At 52.0% G+C, this 17533-nt stretch overlaps 2 long non-coding RNA genes across 2 annotated transcripts; one reads left to right on the top strand and one right to left on the bottom strand.

Moving 5' to 3' along the window:
• Positions 1–9671: 9671 nt before the first annotated feature.
• On the top strand, positions 9672–11806 carry LOC122222943. Its single transcript, XR_006203954.1, has 2 exons — positions 9672–10014; positions 11212–11806. It is a non-coding gene; the product is annotated as an uncharacterized LOC122222943 (long non-coding RNA).
• On the bottom strand, positions 11634–15766 carry LOC122222944. The gene is made up of 3 exons (XR_006203955.1): positions 15533–15766; positions 15066–15245; positions 11634–11707 (listed from the first exon to the last, which is right to left on the bottom strand). It is a non-coding gene; the product is annotated as an uncharacterized LOC122222944 (long non-coding RNA).
• Positions 15767–17533: the final 1767 nt, after the last annotated feature.

Here is a 17533-nt window from a genome sequence, read left to right as displayed (position 1 = left end):
GACCTGCTTGGGACTGGCTCACTCTCTCTCTCTCTCTCTCTCTCTCTCTCTTCCTTCCTCTGTCTCTGCCCCTCCCCTGCTCATGCTCCTCTCTCTTTCTGTCAAAATAAATAAATAAACTTAAAAAAAAGAAAAAATTATAATAAAAAATTATCAAAAACTAAATAAAAGTGGTGCCTGGCTGACTCATTTGGTACAGCATGTGACTCTTGATCTCAGGGTCGTAAGTTCAAGGCCCACATTGGACATGGAGCCTATTTTAAAATAAATAAATAAAAATAAATTTGAAAAAAAGAAAAGAAAATTATAAGGGCACCTGGCTGACTCAGTGGAGCACACGACTCTTCATCTTGGGGTTGTGAGTTCTAGCCCTACATTGGGTGTAGAGATTGTTTAAAAATAAAATCTTTAAAAGAAAATTATAATGGATTATGTTACGTTGCTCTAATTATTAAATGACTCAGTGCTAAAATATAATTTTTCAAAAAAAACAAGACGCAAAAGTAGTGTATTTGGTAGGCTCTCAATTTCACTTAAAAATATTTATATGTTAGGGGTGCCTGGGTGGCTGACCAGCTCAGGTCATGATCTCATGGTTCACGAGTTTGAGCCCCACAAGGCGCTCTGTGCTGACAGCTCAGAGCCTGGAGTTTGCTTCGGATTCTTTGTGTGTGTGTCTCTCTCTCTGCCCCTCCCCCGCTAGCGCTCTGTCTCTGTCTCTCTGTCTCTCAAAATTAATAACCGTTAAAAATTTTTTTAAATATTTGTATGTTATTCATATATATATATATATATATATATATATACATACACACATATGCACACCTATATTTACACACATATGTACATCATATATTTGTGTATATACTTGTATGTTTGTGTATACATACATACAGGTATGGGTGTGTGTGTGGATATATGTGTGACATATACCAAGATATTAACTGTGGCTCTCTCTGGATAGTATGACTACAGGTTTATTAGAGACCCCTAATTGCCTCACAAACCACCAATCTATAGTGTAGAGTTTTGGCTGTGCAAATAGCTACCCAGAATAAAAACTACATCTCCTAGTCTCCCCAGCAGGTAGATGCGGCCATGTGACCGCATTCTTACTGATGAGGGAGCATAAGGCAAGCTGAGGACAAAGCACAAGCTAAGAACACCCCCCACCCCCCACCCCAGGTGGGATACGTGTGATATTCCTCGGACACTCCCGGCTGCCCAATGAAAGGGAAAGAAAACCAATGGTTAACTGATAAAAGTCACAGTCATCCAGGACAGGAGTCTCCATCAGTTTACAAATATCTTAGTAAATTACAAAAAAAAACAAAAACAAAAACAAAAGGCAATCTTATCAATAGCTTAATCTCCAGAACTCCCTACTATCTTCATATTAATGCTTTGCTACTTTACTGGAGGGAAAAACAACTTCAGTTTGACAATAGCTAGGCCTTCAGTAATCTGTGAGTCTTCTTTAGCATATGAAAATCCCTTTAAGAAACTTTCCCTTGACTTTACCTCTCCTAACCCCATAGTATACAACCAGTCACTCTTTACAACCCCAGTGCAGCTCTTTCTGCCCACAGGTCCTGTCCCCACGCTTTAATAAGATCACCTTCTTGCACCAAAGACGTCTCCAAGAATTCTTTCTTGGCCATTGGCTCTGAACCCCACCATCACCCCCAAACCCGGTCATTACCGTGGGACTGGTGGGGAAACGTTGTGTTGCTGCTTCTGAGAACCTTGCCTGGGACATAGCTGGCATGTGTCCCTTGGCCTCTTTATCCCTTTCTCTTTCTGGCTACTTTTCTGCTCGGTCAGCCTAGATAATGAGGATTCAGGCCACGCTGCAGGCATGGCAGAGTAGTGAGCTGGAAGGGGCCTGGGCACCCTGAGGCCTCTGTGGAGCAAAACTATCATACCAGCCTGGACTTTTGAACTTCATGTAGCAGCAAGCAAAATAAACTTCAGTCTTATTTGAGCCACTGTTATCTTGAGGTTTCCATCATTCGTAGTCACACCCAATCCTAACACAAGAGTGGTTTTCATGTTCATTTGTGTTCTGTATTTTCCAAAATTTCTACAGTAAACACCTCCCATTTGTAATCAGAAAAAAAGTTATTTGTAAGAAAAATAAATCATCAGGCCCATTCTCTCAACCAGGAATATGATTGTGTTCACCAGATCTTCTAGATTTTCCCAAAGTGTCCCAATTTCAAATATTCTGGCTAATTGCCTGCAGAATTATCAAATCATAGTTTCTGAGCTTAATTTGGAGAATAGGGTGATTATGATGATAATTCTCAACTGTAGGGAGGGAGGCTGACCAAAATATTTGTGTCTTTCTCCTGTTCTAAAGAATCTCCTTTAGGCCATCAGATCACTTCCTTTTCCTGAAGGGCTTTGACTCAACACTTCGGCATGCGAGTGCACTACTGTTTTTATCCTTTTCTGATTGTTCTGGTGGATAAGTCATGTCTCTACGCAACCTGAGAACAAGTGCTATTGTCAGGGGCACCTGTTGTTTTTGTCTGCCCTGCACCCCCTTTCCTTTGGGAACTCTCCCTCATCTCGTGTCATTCAGGTGGAACTGTCAATCTCAGGGCCTCCTGGCCGCAGAGAAGGCACACCACCCAGGTCTGTGCAGTCACCCCAATTCCATGTCGTCTATTTGCACAAAGCCGTTGAGCCCTTCCCTGTGATTTGCTATATGGACCCCAGAGGAAAGCAGGTTTCTGTCCTTTAGATCATCCGCTATGAGGAGATTGGCTGAGGACTGTTGGTGTCCAACTTTCCTGTTTCATGGAGGAGGACTGTCTGCAGGAGAAAGTCAGGCAACTGCTCCAAGAGAAGAAGTGAACAGAGGCAAGTCCTAGAGTGAGAGAGAAAGGGCAAAAGAGCTGATGATTTGAAATGAACCGATGGAGGCCCGTAGGCCTAGCCATGCTTTAAGGTAGAGCCATCCTTGGACTTCTCAGCGAGTCCCCCTTTGGTTTAACTTTTTGAGTTGCCGGAGGCTTGACTAAGCTTCTCTTTTGTTCTCCAAGGAGCCCAACCCAATTCTCAGACATTATTTGATTGATGCCGCTAAACTAGAAGCTATTCTGGGTCTAAATGTAGATTTATATTTTAGTGGAATCCGGCTGTGTTCATGAGATTCCCTCCCACTTGAACTGGTCAGTTGCTAGGAATTTAGAGGAAAATTCTAATGACAAACACAGATAATGGTACCAGGACATGTGATTAGAAAAAAAATGGTACCCTATTGTTATTAGGACCGTGTATTAACACTTGGTCTTCATGGGGCAACATATACAGTATATGACGAATATTTGTTGAACATCTTTTCATACCAAACACCAGACTGCATATTGGAAGATAGCCCCTGTACTAGGGGAAACTCAATAATAAAACAGCATCATCCTTTAAACTTAGAGGATTGTGCCTTTTATTTATTTTTTTAAGTTTATTTATTTTGAGAGAGAGAGAGAGCGCGAGTGGGGAAGGGGCGGAGAGAGAAAGAATCCCAAGCAGGCTCTGTCCTGTGAGCTTGGTGCCAGATGTGGGACTCCATCCCATAAACAGTGAGATAATGATCTGAGCCAAAGACAAGAGTCAGACACTTAACTGAGTCACCCAGGCGCCCCAGAAGGAGGGTTTTGCCTGTTAAGATTTTCATATTCCTGGGGTACCTGGGTGGCTCAGTCGGTTAAGTGCCTGACTTCAGATCAAGTCATGATCTCAGGGTTCGTGGATTCGAGCCCCGTGTCTGGCTCTGTGCTGTCAGCCCAGAGCCTGAAGCCTGCTTCAGATTCTGTGTCTCCTTCACTTTCTGCCCCCTCCCCTGCTCGTGCTCAAAATAAATAAACATTTTTAAAAATTTAAAGATTTTCATACTCCTTCTCCCCTTTGGTCTCTAAAGAGCCCTGTGAAGTGAGCTGGTTCTGATCAAGCGATCAGTTATACCACAATCGATAGGTCTGTCATTAGTGAGAATAGTACCAAGCACATAGGTAGACAAAACAAATAGTCTGTGATTCCGGAAAAAAAATGTGGAGACTAATGCCCACTGGCTAGTTGTCCTTTCATGTTATGTTAAACCATTTAGAAGTTTGGGCTTGGGGACGCCTGGTGGCTCAGTTGGTTGAGCATCCAACTCTTGATTTTGGCTCAGGTCATGATCTCACAGTCATGAGATCGAACTCCAAGTTGGGCTCTGTGCTGGGTGTGGAATTTGCTTAAGATTCTCTCTCTCTCCCTCTCTCAGCTCTTCCCCCACCCTCCCTGAATGAATGAATGAATGAATGAATGCATGCACATTTGGGCTTGGAAGTCATATGAATCTCAGTTCAGATCACAGGTCCGCCCCTCCCAAGCTGGGTTATCGTGTCTGTCAGTGGAGATGATAAGAACAATGACATCTGATGAATGGTAGTGATCTTAAAGATTTAGAGACACTTTGCCACTACTGATCTTTAAAGTAGTAGGTCTGAATTACCATTACCTAAAAATTTTGAGAGAATTTTTTAAAATCTCCCTAAAAGGTGATTCTAATGTACTTAATACAGATCTGGTTGTATTTTAAAGGCCAGATAATCCAAATAAAAATAACACCAGCTTTTATTTCTTTTTAAAAAAAAAATTTTTTTAATGTTTATTTATTTTTGAGACAGAGAGAGACAGAGCATGAACGAGGAAAGGGCAGAGAGAGAGGGAGACACAGAATCGGAAGCAGGCTCCAGGCTCTGAGCCATCAGCCCAGAGCCCGACGCGGGGCTCGAACTCACGGACCTTGAGATAGTGACCTGAGCTCAAGTCTGACACTTAACCGACTGAGCCACCCAGGCGCCCCGAACCAGCTTTTATTTCTATAACTCCTCTCTTTCAAGAGTAAATGAGTTATTGTAACTACCTGAGAGCATTTCAGAACAGCAACAGACCTTATATGAGGCTACATCCCAGTCAGGAAGCCTGGACCCTCAATCTGACAGCTTCCTGCCGCTTCTTGGTGCATAAGTGACACTCAGTGACTAACCTACAGACAGAGGATGCTGGTGGCTTTGAGAAGCCAGACGCTCACCCTCTTCCATCTGGATCCTCCCTTGCCTGAAATAGTTTCTATCCCTGGTTTGATGCCTGTGGCCCACAACATCCTTAACAACAGACAGTCATTGTCTAACTTCAGAGGGTAGTTTGCTTAACTGGTTCCTAACCAGAGTGGAAAAAGAAAAGGGGACTCCTCAAGTGTGCCGTCTACGTTGGGCAGAGTGCCATGGGTCAGAAGAACTAAGTCGACCATTGAGATCAGAAAGTTCTTTCCAGTCTCAGCTAATTTCATTTTTGGGGGCTTGTGTATAGAGCATTACAGTGTCTTCCCCTTAATAAGCATTTACATTGTGCCAGAAACTATATATGTTGCATCTAAACCTTCCACCACTACAGTGGAGGAAGCCAAGGCTTGGAGAGGTTAAGGAACATGTCCAGTCATACAGCTAGTGGGACAGAGCTGAGGTTCTAGCCTGGGTTTATCTGTCTCTGGAGACCTCCCAGTGCTTCCTAATGCCACACCGTCCACACCCCTCATATTAGAGTGGCAGGAGTGGCCTTTAGGGGTCAAAAAGGCGCTGGGCTTCCGACAGCCTCTGAGGCCCCTTAGGTTCTTAGGGATATGAGCCCTGTGTCATTGCTCTGTCACGTGAGTAAGGAGCCAATGGATGAGGCTGGAGTGGGTGCTGAGAAAGCTGAGTAGCAGGCCCCTGAGAGCTGTACCCCAGCCTATACCTGAAAGAGCCCTGATAAGTTCCAGATATGCCCACCAGTCCCTCTGCCCTGAAGGGAAGACTGCATGGAAAACTCCCAGGGCTCCCAGTCCCTAGCCTGGGTGGATGGCTCCGTAGAGCCCAGTGGCCAGTTGTACCCCGTGGGAAAGCCTTGGCCCTGGCCTGCCTGGGAGCCACGGTGGTGCCGCCTCCTGCCCACGGCTTGGCTCGGCTTGGTTCAGCGGGTTCCCAAGTGGCTTGACTTCCTCCCCCCTACCTCTCCCCACCCCGCAGTCCCCAAGGAGCCAGGGAGGCCACTGGCAGAGTTGGCTCTCAGGCCCTCAGGCCTCCCCAAGCCCCTTCTCCTCACACCTGGGAGTCAGGTTTCCCCAGGGATCAGGAGGGGACCCTCCAACCTCCCGAGAGCACCCCTGCCCCAAGGTCTCTTTGGGACTGGCAGGCCCCATCCCCACTCCTTCCGCTGCACACTGAGGCTCCACTCTGGGCTGCAATAACAGGGCTTGGGGTATGGGCTGTTGTTTTTGCAGCTGGGCTGGGGCGGAGCGGCAGCGGGAAGGCGGCAAGGGTACTGACCGTCTGAGAAAGCCCCGAGCCCGAATTCCCACTAGAGCTGGGACGGCCCCTTCAGGCTAGTCAGTGCGCCATGCCTGAGGAGAGGCCCCGAGGCAAGGCTGGAGGGGTGGGGGTTGGGGGGGGGCGGGAGGCAGAGAATTAGGCCAGCCAGCAGGGGAGCGAGAACTTGGGCGGACCCCAAGCCTTCTCTGAGCCAGCCCTCCCCCCAGCACGCTGTGCTTCTCCCCTGTGTCCAGCTGCAGCTGGACCGAACCTCTCCCCCTCCCCACCCCCGCACATCTGGGAGATGCTGAAGCAAGCTTCCTTAAAACAAACAACAAACAAAACAAAATATCTCATTTACTAGGGGCAAATGTTGGAAACTAAAAAGAACAAAGGTCACCCATAATCCCTTCACTCAAAAATACTCATTAAGAACATTTGATGTATTTCTCTATGACCTCTTTTTTTTATTGTGATAAAATGTACATAACATAACATTTATCATTTTTATCATTTTTAAGTGTACAGTTCAGTAGTGTTAAGTACATTCTCATTCTTGCACAACCATCACCATCTCCAGAACTTTTTATCTTCCCAAACTGAAACTTTGTGCCCATTAAAAAATCACTGTCCGTCCTCCCCAGGCCCTGGCAAGCACCCTTCTACTTTCTGTCTCTAGGTGTTTGACTCTTTTCTAGGGGCCTCATGTAAGGTGGAACCATACAATCTTTGTACATTTCTGTCTGGCATATTTCACTTAACATAATGTCTTCAGGGCTTGTCCATGTTGTAGCAGGTGCCAGAATTCATCCCTTTTTAAGGCAGCATAATATGCCCTTTTATATTATATATATATATAATTTATATATATATATGTATAAGTAATTATTATATATTATACATATATATGTTATATATGTATATATATATCAAATTTTGTGTATGTACTCAGAACATATTTTTTCACATAATTAAGATTATACTTTGTCAGCAGTTAGATATCCTGATTTTTTTTACTCAGATGTTGCCACGTCATTAAAAATTTTCCCTAAACCTAATCTTTAGTGCTTACTCTTTAATTCCCTGTGTGCATAGGTATAGCATAATAGATTTATCCAGTCTCCAACCATTGGCTACTGAAGTATCTTCTTTGTTTGTTTGCTATTATAAGTGACCCTGAGAGGGGTTCCTGGGTGTCTCAGTCGGTTGTAGGCGTCCAACTTCGGCTCAGGTCATGATCTCATGGTTCATGAGTTCGAGCCCCCTGTCAGTGTCTGTGCTGACAGCTGGGAGCATGGAGCCTGCTTTGGATTGTGTGTCTGTCTCTCTCTCTGCCGCTCACGCTGTCTCTGTCTCTCTCTCTCTCTCAAAAATAAGTGAACATTAAAAAAAAATCTAAAAGAATAAAAAATAAAAATAAATGACGCTGAGAAAAACCACCTCTGCAGAGATTTTTATAGACCCTCCTGCAGCTCTGAGTTCTGGCATTTCAGATTAGTTCCCAAGGGAGAGTCCCAGACGTGGAATTGCTCATCAAGGTGATCAACACTCCCCTGTCTTCTTGACAACTCTCACCCCAGACTTGTCAGAAAAACGCCTGTCGCTACTCCCACAAACAATGTAGGAAATCCAGAGCCTTTTCCTTCGTTCACCACACGTTCAGATTTCTGAGCGTTCTGGTACCTGGCACTGAGCAACCAAGATGCGTGTGCTATGCCTCCGTGTTCCCTGGGGAAAGGTGAGGACCTCCAAACAGGGGTTCTAGGTACCCAACCACCTTCAGATGCCTTCTGAGACTGCTCTGCCCTGGCAGGCTGGCCTGTGCCGTTGAGGCGGCAAGTTCTTGATGGCCACGGGCAGAGTGGCTCAGGAGAGAGCCAGCCTGGGCTTCAGTCTCCTCAGGGAGATGGTAGCACAGAACCAGCCTGGGAGCAAAGAAGTGACTAGTGGGGTAGGGGGGCAGAGTCTCTATCCTAGGTGTGGTCTAGGCTGGGCCTGGACAACTCTGCAGACTCCTGAGTGACTGCTCAGCCGACCCCATGCGGACAGATAGCTGCATTTATGGTCGCTTTACCGGGGCTTACTGCAGGCTAGCCCCAAAGGCCCTAGTAAGGTTCCAGTAAAGCTAGGTTCCTCTATTGTCGCCACTTTACTGGCAAGGCAACTGAGTTCCACAGCCATTTGGTACCTTGCTCGAGGCATACAGCTGTGTGTAGTAGAGCTGGGATTTGTAGTCGGACATCTCGAACCCTAGGCTATTCCTATTTCTTGCTTCTCCTTCCTCACAGGGGCTATGCTGGCATCCCAGGGCTGGGGAGGAGAAAGGAAAGAGCTGTAGACCAGTGACGGATGGTCTGTGGGGAGGGGTTTGGCTCCCCTCTCTGCTCAGCCTCGCTAAATCCTAAGCCAGAGACCCCTGGCCACTGGGATTGAGGAGTGCTTCATGCCCCCAAGGGGACCTGGCTGGGGCAGAGACGGGGGCAACCAGAGAGTGGGTGGCTGGAGACTGCACTGCACACAAAGAGCCTGATTGTGTTACAGACTCTGCTCTTTGGGAAAGTAAGTATCACGGAGTCGTCTTGTTTTGGACAATCTGGTGTCCCAGAAATCCGAGCCAAAGAAAACATGGACAGAGGAACAGGAGCCAGCAATGCCGAAGCCCACAGGTGAAGCCGGCCCTTCCGGGGTCGAGGACGGGAGCTCCCATGGGTTCCCAAGCTGGTGCCAATGTCTGGAGCAACCTCCTTGCTCATGGCTCCCTGGGGGCCAGGCCCTGGACTGGGGAAATTCTTCCACAGACAGATGGGAAGAAGAGATCAGGGGAGATCAGAGCCCCCTGCGGACCGTCAGGCTTGGGAGCCTGGATGCAGAGGCGCCTCACCACATCCAGGAAGCCCTGGGAGCCTCGGAGATCCACAAATTCTGTGGGCTCTGTGCCCGAGCCTGAGGAACATGCATTGAGATGAGCCAGGTTGGGGGCTGGCCAGGCCTCTGGTGTCAGAGCACCCTACAAGGCAAGGGAAGGCAGCTCAGTGGGAACCCAGGCAGGGAGGGGTGATCTTTTTTTTCCGGAACAGGATTCCCTGTGGGGCACAGAGCAGAAGTCTGTGGGCTGCAGAGTCTGGGACGTGCCTGTTGGACTGGGCTGGGGTCAAGAGGGCTGCCCACTGGCCTGGCCTCGTCAGCCAAAGCCAACACAGGAAATGCCAAGCAGACCTCAACGTCCGGGCACCTAATTTGCTCTGGCTGGCAGGGAGCGCCGCCTCCCCAGCTCGGGCCGCGCGGGCAGCACCGGCGGCGGGGAGGGAGCGGTGGCCTCGGGTGCTCAGGGGATGCGCTGTCCCCGCGCCGTCCTCGCCGGCCCTCGGCGGCGGCCGCGGGGCAAGAGGAGCCGGGCAAACACTCAGGAGGCCAGCCAGCAGCGCGAGGAGCCAGGCGTTACCCTGGACGGCGGCCACCGGCTTGTTGCTGGGATCCAGTTTCCCGCTCCTGCTCCTCCGAGAGGAGAGCTGCAAGGGGTCAGCCCCTCCGCCAAGCCCCAGGAAGGAGCCTGGTGGGCAGACGGTTGTTAACGCCGCCGCCGCCGCCCGGGTGATTAGCTGCTGTAATGGGCCCGCGGAGGAGCCGGGGAGGGAACAGCGTGTGCGGCAGCCGCTCGCCCTGATCCGATTAGTTGGTGAATTGACACTCAATCCTCCTTAGTGATTTCCTTTCTGCGCCCCCGCCGGCCAGGGCCAGAACCGTGGGGGTGGCGTGGGTGGTGGGCAGAGAGGAGACTCCGGCCTTCTCCAGACACCAGCTGGGGGTGGGGGTTGGGGGGGGGGGGCGGAGGGTCTGCACTCCGGATGGATGCCGCCTGCGCGCCGCTAAGAACCACTCATCAGCCTCTCAGTGACTGATGGGCCAGCCTCGGGTGAAGGGATGGGCTCTGCTCTTGCCAGTAGGGACCCTCTCTCCCATATGCCCAGTGGCTCTGGTGCAGTGGAGCCTGGGAGGTGCAGTCTGTTCTCTGGGGCCCAGCATGGGGCCTGGCACAGAGCAGGTTCGCCAAGGAGATTGGCAGCGTGAGTGGATCAGTCTTCCCCAGTTGGCCTGACAGCCTTGTGGGAGAATCTCTGTGATTCCTTCCAAGGCCTGGGTGGCCCTTGTGGGAGCATTTTTCCAGACAGTCTCGGGAATGGCGAGCTCTCCAAAGGCCATCTGGTCCATTCCCCTGCCTCTAAGCCTTCTCCGAGGGGCAGCTGTGCTACACTTCAGCCAAGTTCCCCTTTTCGGCATTAGTGTGTGTGCATGCACGTGGGTGTGCACATGCATGCGTGTGCCCGGGTGTAAAGAACCCATGTCTGCCCAGAAGGAACACTAGATGTTTTCTTCCTTTGCCCATCCTCTGTGTTCTCTCAGCTTCCAGTGTTCCCTCCCTTGGAGGTCCCAGGCAGGGGGGAGGAAGGCTAGGTGTCTGGTGTGGAGGCTTCTGGGTCACAACATTTTCAGAGCTGGTCTTATTTATACTTCAGGCTGAGCCACAGGCTGGACTGGCCTCCCACCTGCCTGTCCCCTCAGCTGTCTTCCTAGAGGGTCCCTAAGCCCTGTGACTATGAGCCGGTTCTGGTTGCTCAGGGTCTGGGCTGCGGAAAGGGGTGCCTCCCTCCCTGCACTGGTGAACATGCTGGAATGGTAGCCGGTGGCAGCAGGGGAATATAGGATGGTAGTCCTGGAGGGAGAACACAGGCCTGTCTGGTCAGCATCAGCAGGCAGGGGTAGTGGCCAGCACCCACCAGTGGTGTTAGGCAAGAAATGCCCCTTGAGGCCAGGGGAGGAATGTGTCGCAGGCACTTTAGGGGCTGAAATGCCATCTTTCCTTCCCTCTTGATAGGTTTGGTTTGAAAACCCCTCCACTACCTGCTAACCAGCCCTGTCCAGCCCAGGCCTCTAGGGCCCCAGAGCCACAGAAGACCCCGAGGGATCCTGGGAGACACTGGAGGAGGGGTGCCACTGCATCCAAGCAGAGCCTGTGCCCACTCCTAGCCCACTGCTTCCTTCTCATTCCCAGGCTCTCTCTCCCACCCCAACCCTCACTTAGGGGTTTTCCAGCCTCTCTGCTCCATCATATCCACCCGCTGCAGGGAAGAGGCTGGAAGCTATGACAGAATGAGAACAAGGCCTGGCTCTGCAGTCTGGGACAGCCATTAAACCTTTCTGAACCTCAGTGTTCTCATCTTTAAAATGGGAGTGAGGAATACCCACATTCTACTTACTGCCTTGGAAGGATATCAATGATGCATTGTTGAGTGAAAACAGCAGGATGTGGTGCAGAATGCCGTGAAGATGGTCTGGAAGGAGATCCAATAAATTGTTGACAGAAGGTACCCCTGGAGTATGAGAGTAGCCAGGGAGAGGGCAGATAATGGGTGGGGGGGGGGGAGAATTTTCACTTTTACTTAATATACTGTGATACCGCTTGAATCTTATTTCAGCAAGTGTGGGCCTCTTTTGTAATTAAAAAAAAAAACAAAGTAAGGGTTCTGTCTTAAAGGGCTATTGCCAGTTTTCAATGTGAATTTGTTGAGTGAGTGAATGAATGAATGAATGAATGAGTGTACATCTAGCTCAGGACATGCTTCTCTTTTCCCCTCTGAGCCGAGACTCAGGCTCTCCCTCCCCGCTTAGCCACGTTCTTACCCTGAAGGAGTTAAAACAGCAGCACTTCCAAAGCAGTGTAGAGGGGATCCAGAAGCCCCATGAGGCCTGGGTGGGATGTGCTGAGGGGAGGGAGGCAGCAACCCTTGCTCCTCCTCAGTCCCCAGCCCCCACAGGCCACTAGGGCCAGCCCACTCTGCTCGGCTCAGGACCTGCTTCCAATTACCCATGAAATCTGAGCTGGAAGAGACCTATTAAAGTCCCATTTAGTTTGATCCCTCTAGGGGCCAGGGATCTTTTCCGGCGACATTCCCCTCCTTGTCCGACTGGGACTCCAAGCCCTTTGGATGTTATCTCCTCCTGGGTCAGTATGTTGACAACTCCAGCTGTGACCCAGGCCACCCTGAAGCCTGAGCTGATCTAGGCCTGTTGTGGTTGAGGGGCCCCCAAACCCAGCTCTCTTCCTACCTTAGGGCCCTGTGAGATAGCAGGGCAGCACAGCAGGACCGGCCTACCTGCAGCCAGAGCCTGGGCCAGCCTGCACCCCTCTTTCCAGGCCGTTCTGCAGGTGGCCCTATGGCTCCTGGGCCTACCTGTTCAGCCCACAGGAAGCCCTTACTAGTAGGGCCATCTTTCACATGTTCCCAGTTGTGCCTGGTACAAGGTCCCATGTTTCATAACACGGGTTACATAAGAAACAATAAATAACGGTGATTAATGATCTCCTCCCCTCATCCCTGGGCTCGCCTTGGCCAGACCTCCCAGGGAAGGCACAGGAGCTCCAGGAGGAGGAGGAGGAGGGGAGCCCAGGGTGTGTCGGGGGGAGTCATTCACCCTCCCCGCCCCATTCTCCCTAAGCACCTCTACATGTCCTCTTCCATGACCACTCCCTGGGAGCCAGAGGAGGCCACCAGGAAAAGCAAGGCTGGGACCCCAAAGCCCCCTGAAGAAGGGGGGCCTCCAGCCCTGAGGCAGCGGCCCCAGAGCTCCTCTGACCTCAGCCAGGGAACACTGTCACATCCAGTTGGCCTTGGCTCCCTGAGGACCACCCGGTGAGGGATCGTGCCCACCGAGGCCTGCTGTCTCCCTGCACCCACCTCAGCACCCCTCCCAGTTTGAGCCTCTAATTGCCTTTCCACTGGGTGGGAGGCCCAGGGCTGCACTCCAAAGACTGGGCGGGACTGGGCTGGGCCTTTGGGGGTGGTCTGCTGGGAGAATTCTGGAGCAGCAGGGAGGGAGTGAGGAAGCCACTTTGGGGCCAGGGCTGGGGCAGCCACTTGGAGGTGAGAGGAGAGCAGCAGGAAATGAGGGATAAGAAGGTTCCGGAGGAGGGAAGGATCTTGGGAGCAGTGCACGGAAGTACGCCTGACTAATTTCTCTCCCCAGATGCCCCTCTGGGCCCCCTCAGAGCTACAGAGGACAGAGCCACGACAGTGGGGAGGGGCACTTCTAAAGGTCATCCAGGCCAGTCTCTCACCTCTGACCCCCTCCACCAGCCCTGTGGGTGGATGTGGATCCTGTTGTGGGATCCATCTGTTTGAGGACACAGATTTTGTGGTCTTTGTCAGTGAAGGACACTCCTTCCTTGGGTCTAGCCTAAGCTTCCTCACTGCACTTTAAGCCTTTATATCCTTGTTCGGTCTAAAGTGAGTTCACATTAACCTGTTGCTTTGTTTTTTCAAAGTTTAGTCCCCTGAGGAAGGAGGACCATAGACCTGGCATTCTGTGGGTACTCTGGCCTTGTCACCATCCCCTCTGCCAGGGCCCAGCGTAGGCAGCCCCTCACAGGCCTAGGGTGTAGGGTCTTGTTGCCTGGGGACCAGAACAGAACGATTATCTCTTGCTGGACACCTCCTGAGCCCTCCTAGTTCCGGTTACCAGCTCAGTGGGGGACAGGGGATACTGAGGCCTGGGGGCCAGGGGCCAGGTCACCACGGAGCCAGACCCCCGACACTCACAGCTGCTCACTGCCACAGCCTAGTGACCTTACAGGAATTCTGCATTTATCTCCGTCAAAAGTTAGGATGTCACATACAGCCCCTCCTCATGCCCCTGGAGGTTGGGAGGTGCATGGAAGGGAGACTGACCGGCCTTGGCCTTCCCCAGTAACCTGGGCTGGGCAGAAGAAAGTGTAGCAGGACACGTACACCCAGTGCACAGACAGATTTGCCTGCATGTGCAAGCACACACCTTCAACATACACAACCCCCCCGTATAGGTTCACGTGTGCTCACGTGCTTTGGCACACGGGGCCCATGTGCATTCACAAGTTCACTCAGACATGACGCACCTGCTCCCACACATGGAGAGGCACATTCGTTCCCACACATTTCTTAGCACACACACAGCTCCCTGTGCATATGCTTGCTGATATCTTCCCATGAACATACATGTATTCATCCACACACAATGACGTACTCATTTGCACTAACACAGACATTAATGGGAGGTTGTCAGCCGCTGCTTGGTTCAAATTATAGAACATATGATGCAGGTTGTTCAAAAGCCATTGGCTCTGGAGATCGGGGAGGGGCGGAAGACGAACCCTGGGCCCCCCTTATGCCCTTTCAAGAGCCACCAGCCTCCCAGGGCCATGAGACGCAAGGGTGGGTAGAATTTCAGTATGTGAGTGGTGGTGTGTGTTCTAAAGAAAGGAGATGGCCTGAGCAGGGGGAGTGGAGAGGGGCGGGTTCAGACCAAGTTTGGGGAAGGCTAGGGAACCACTTGACTAGAGTAGAGGGTTCTCTGGCACAGGCTAGGGGATTGCTGAAGCCCAAAAGGGCAAAAGGCCTTTTCACAGTGGGGAGCCATGGAAAATGTTTGAGCAGGACACCATCAAGACCAGAAGCTTTTTTTTTTTTTTTTTTTTTCTTTCCTTTGGGAAGTGTCATTCACTCAGTGCTCTGTGCCTCATTAGCAGGAGACACAGGAAACAGTGATTCTGCCTGGAACAGATGGGGAGGAGCACGAGCTTCACATCTGACATGGGCCTCAAAGGATGGATAGGAATTGTTTAGACAAGGAGGGACAGAAAGAAGGACCAAAGCTGAACCTGGCAGCTAGGGGAAGGAGGACTGAGTTACTACTCACGTGTGCCCTGTCGAGCCGAACAAAGGTTGTCTCAAGGAGCTGAACACAGTGTCTATGCCAGAATCAGGAGCACAGGCAGCTATGACCAGGTCCACCAGGACGATCAAAAAGAGGCGAGCAAACAGTGCCAGATGCTTCCTGGGACGGGCTGACCTGACCCTGGCAAGCAGGGGACCTGGTCTGAAGAAGTGAGGGCCGTTAGGGTGAGGAGAAAGAAGGAAGTTTCAGAGTCAGCTGGCTGGCCTTCCAGAGGGACCCATGCAGGGCTCAGAGGCACCCAGATAAAGAAGGGGTGGAGGTATGGAGACCACCTGGCTCTAATCCCTGTCACATCCCCTTACTGGGAAACCTAACTAAAGACTGCCTGTCCAGCCTCCACCCACCCACGACCCCACCATCCTGCTGAGATTTGTCACTGAAGGACCCAGCATTCCAGATTCCAGCCCCGCCACGGTCCCATTGCCAACCTCCATCTCTTCGGAGCGGGAAACGCCACATCCCAGCTGTCTGTCCCAAATCCACCTGGAGGCCAGCCAGCTTGGCTGAAGCCCAACTTAGGCCAGACCCTGGAGACGCTGCCGGGAAGAGGCCAGGACTAGAAGGAAGCGGCTGAGCCAAAGTCGGACCCCTTTCTGGGCCCTACCCTGTAGGATTCCCCCCGGCACACCCATGGGCTTGCCTATTGCCACATACTGAGTGACTGGTCGCCTGGACTGCAGACTCTAGGCCTTTCTGTGCAGTTCCGAAGAGGTACAGGTTGCCATGACAGCCAGTGGTTGGATTCCACCCTGATTGCCAAAGGCCTGGAGCCCTGGCTTTGGGCCCCACTCGGGATAGAAGTGAATCTGTTAAGAACCCAGAATCCTATCGTGCAGACTTGAAAGCTTGTCAACAGGCTTGCGCAGAGACCCTCACTCTGAAAACAACTTCCTCCTTCTTCCCCCACCCTCCCATCCTCAGCAGCCCAAGGCTACCAACAGCAGCAGCGGCTCTCAGTGCGGGGTTGGGGGGGGGGGGCACCATCACCACTGCAGAAGAAGAAAGGTGTGGGGGGGTCCCACGGCTGCTGCCCCCTCCCTGGTTCGCCCTCTCATCCTCCAGACACCAGCCCCACTGGCCCCCCAGCCTCCCAAACTGGCTCCTTTCTCCCTTCCCTTCTGCTTTATTCTCTACTCACTCAGCTCCCACCCAGGAGACACTTTTCTGCTGCCCATGGCAACTGGGTGCCACGATTTGTTTGCCACGTTCCATGCAAATTCCCTCTTTGTCCCTTTTGCGGACCAGAGAGAGGAGACAGAGAAACCCAGAGTCAGGGCAGGATAGAGAGAGTCAGAGGACACAGCATCTGAGAAACAGTCCCCAAGGACACCTGGGGGCTGGGGGCGGGATGGAGACACAGAAGAGGATGATGAGACAGAGGCCCAGGGGACTCTGAGCAGTGCCACACGAGGAACAGCTCAGGTGCTCCTGCAGGGACCGAGATCCTGGAAGGGTCACCTGGTAGGCCCTGTCAGGGGCGAGTTAAGGGTGTGATTTTGCAGTCAGAGACGTGGGGGTGCCTCTTACATGCTGTGTGACCTAAAGCAAGTGCCTTCACGTCTCTGTGTTTGGGTTTCCTCAGGGAAAATGGGCCTATGGCTGTACCTGCTATTCTTGTGAGACACAAATAAGAGCTCCTGGCACCTAATAAGCAAACTCTAGGTTAGGCTATTATTACTCTTATTTTCAGAGCTTTGGTTTCCCTTTTTGTCAGAGGGAGATAATAATACAGATACACCCCAGCGGCGGTGGGGAGTGAGTGGTGCATTCGGTAGATATCGTCGACGAGGGGGTCCCACTCCTGGCTCGCCTGCCCCAGGCCGGGGTCCACCCCAGATCCCAGCCCTGCACCTCGCTGTGCCGCCGAGGCCCCTGGGGCAGGCCCCGTGCCCAATCAGGCAACAGGTGGCAGGGCCGGCAGAGCACAGGTGCAGCCTTGCAGGGGATGTGGGGGGGTGGTCCCGCCTGTTTCCTCCCCACGCACCGCTTCCCCCAGCTGCTGGCTGGGCAGGCCGTGCCTGGGAGGAAAGCTGGGTGGAGGGAGGTAGCAAACACAGCCACGTGCAGCCCTGCAGCCGGGGCTGAGTAAGCCTAGCTTCCTGCAGCCACCGTCAGCAGCTTTAGCAACAGTGGCCAGTGGGCGGCTCACAATGCCTGCTGGGGCAGGAGCTCTGCTACCGGGCAGGGTCACTTCCCTGAATTGTCCTCACCACCGGCTCCCCCCACCCCCAGCACATCTGGCCAGCCTGCCCACTTGCCTGCTTGGGGAACCATGGAATGCCCAGCTGGAACCTGACTCCACCATCCTGGGTGGCAGCCAGCATCCAGGCCTCGCTAGGCCTGGGGGGGGGGCTTGGCCGGGCACTTGCTCTGGGGCTCGGACACAGCATGAGGCTGGGGCCCGCAGAAGAGCCAGGCTGGGTCCGAAT

This window comes from Panthera leo, chromosome B3 (genome assembly GCF_018350215.1).
Source record: "Panthera leo isolate Ple1 chromosome B3, P.leo_Ple1_pat1.1, whole genome shotgun sequence".
NCBI lineage: Eukaryota > Metazoa > Chordata > Mammalia > Carnivora > Felidae > Panthera > Panthera leo.
The sequence above is the reverse complement of the archived record's forward strand: the minus strand, read 5'-3'. Positions and strand labels throughout refer to the sequence as shown.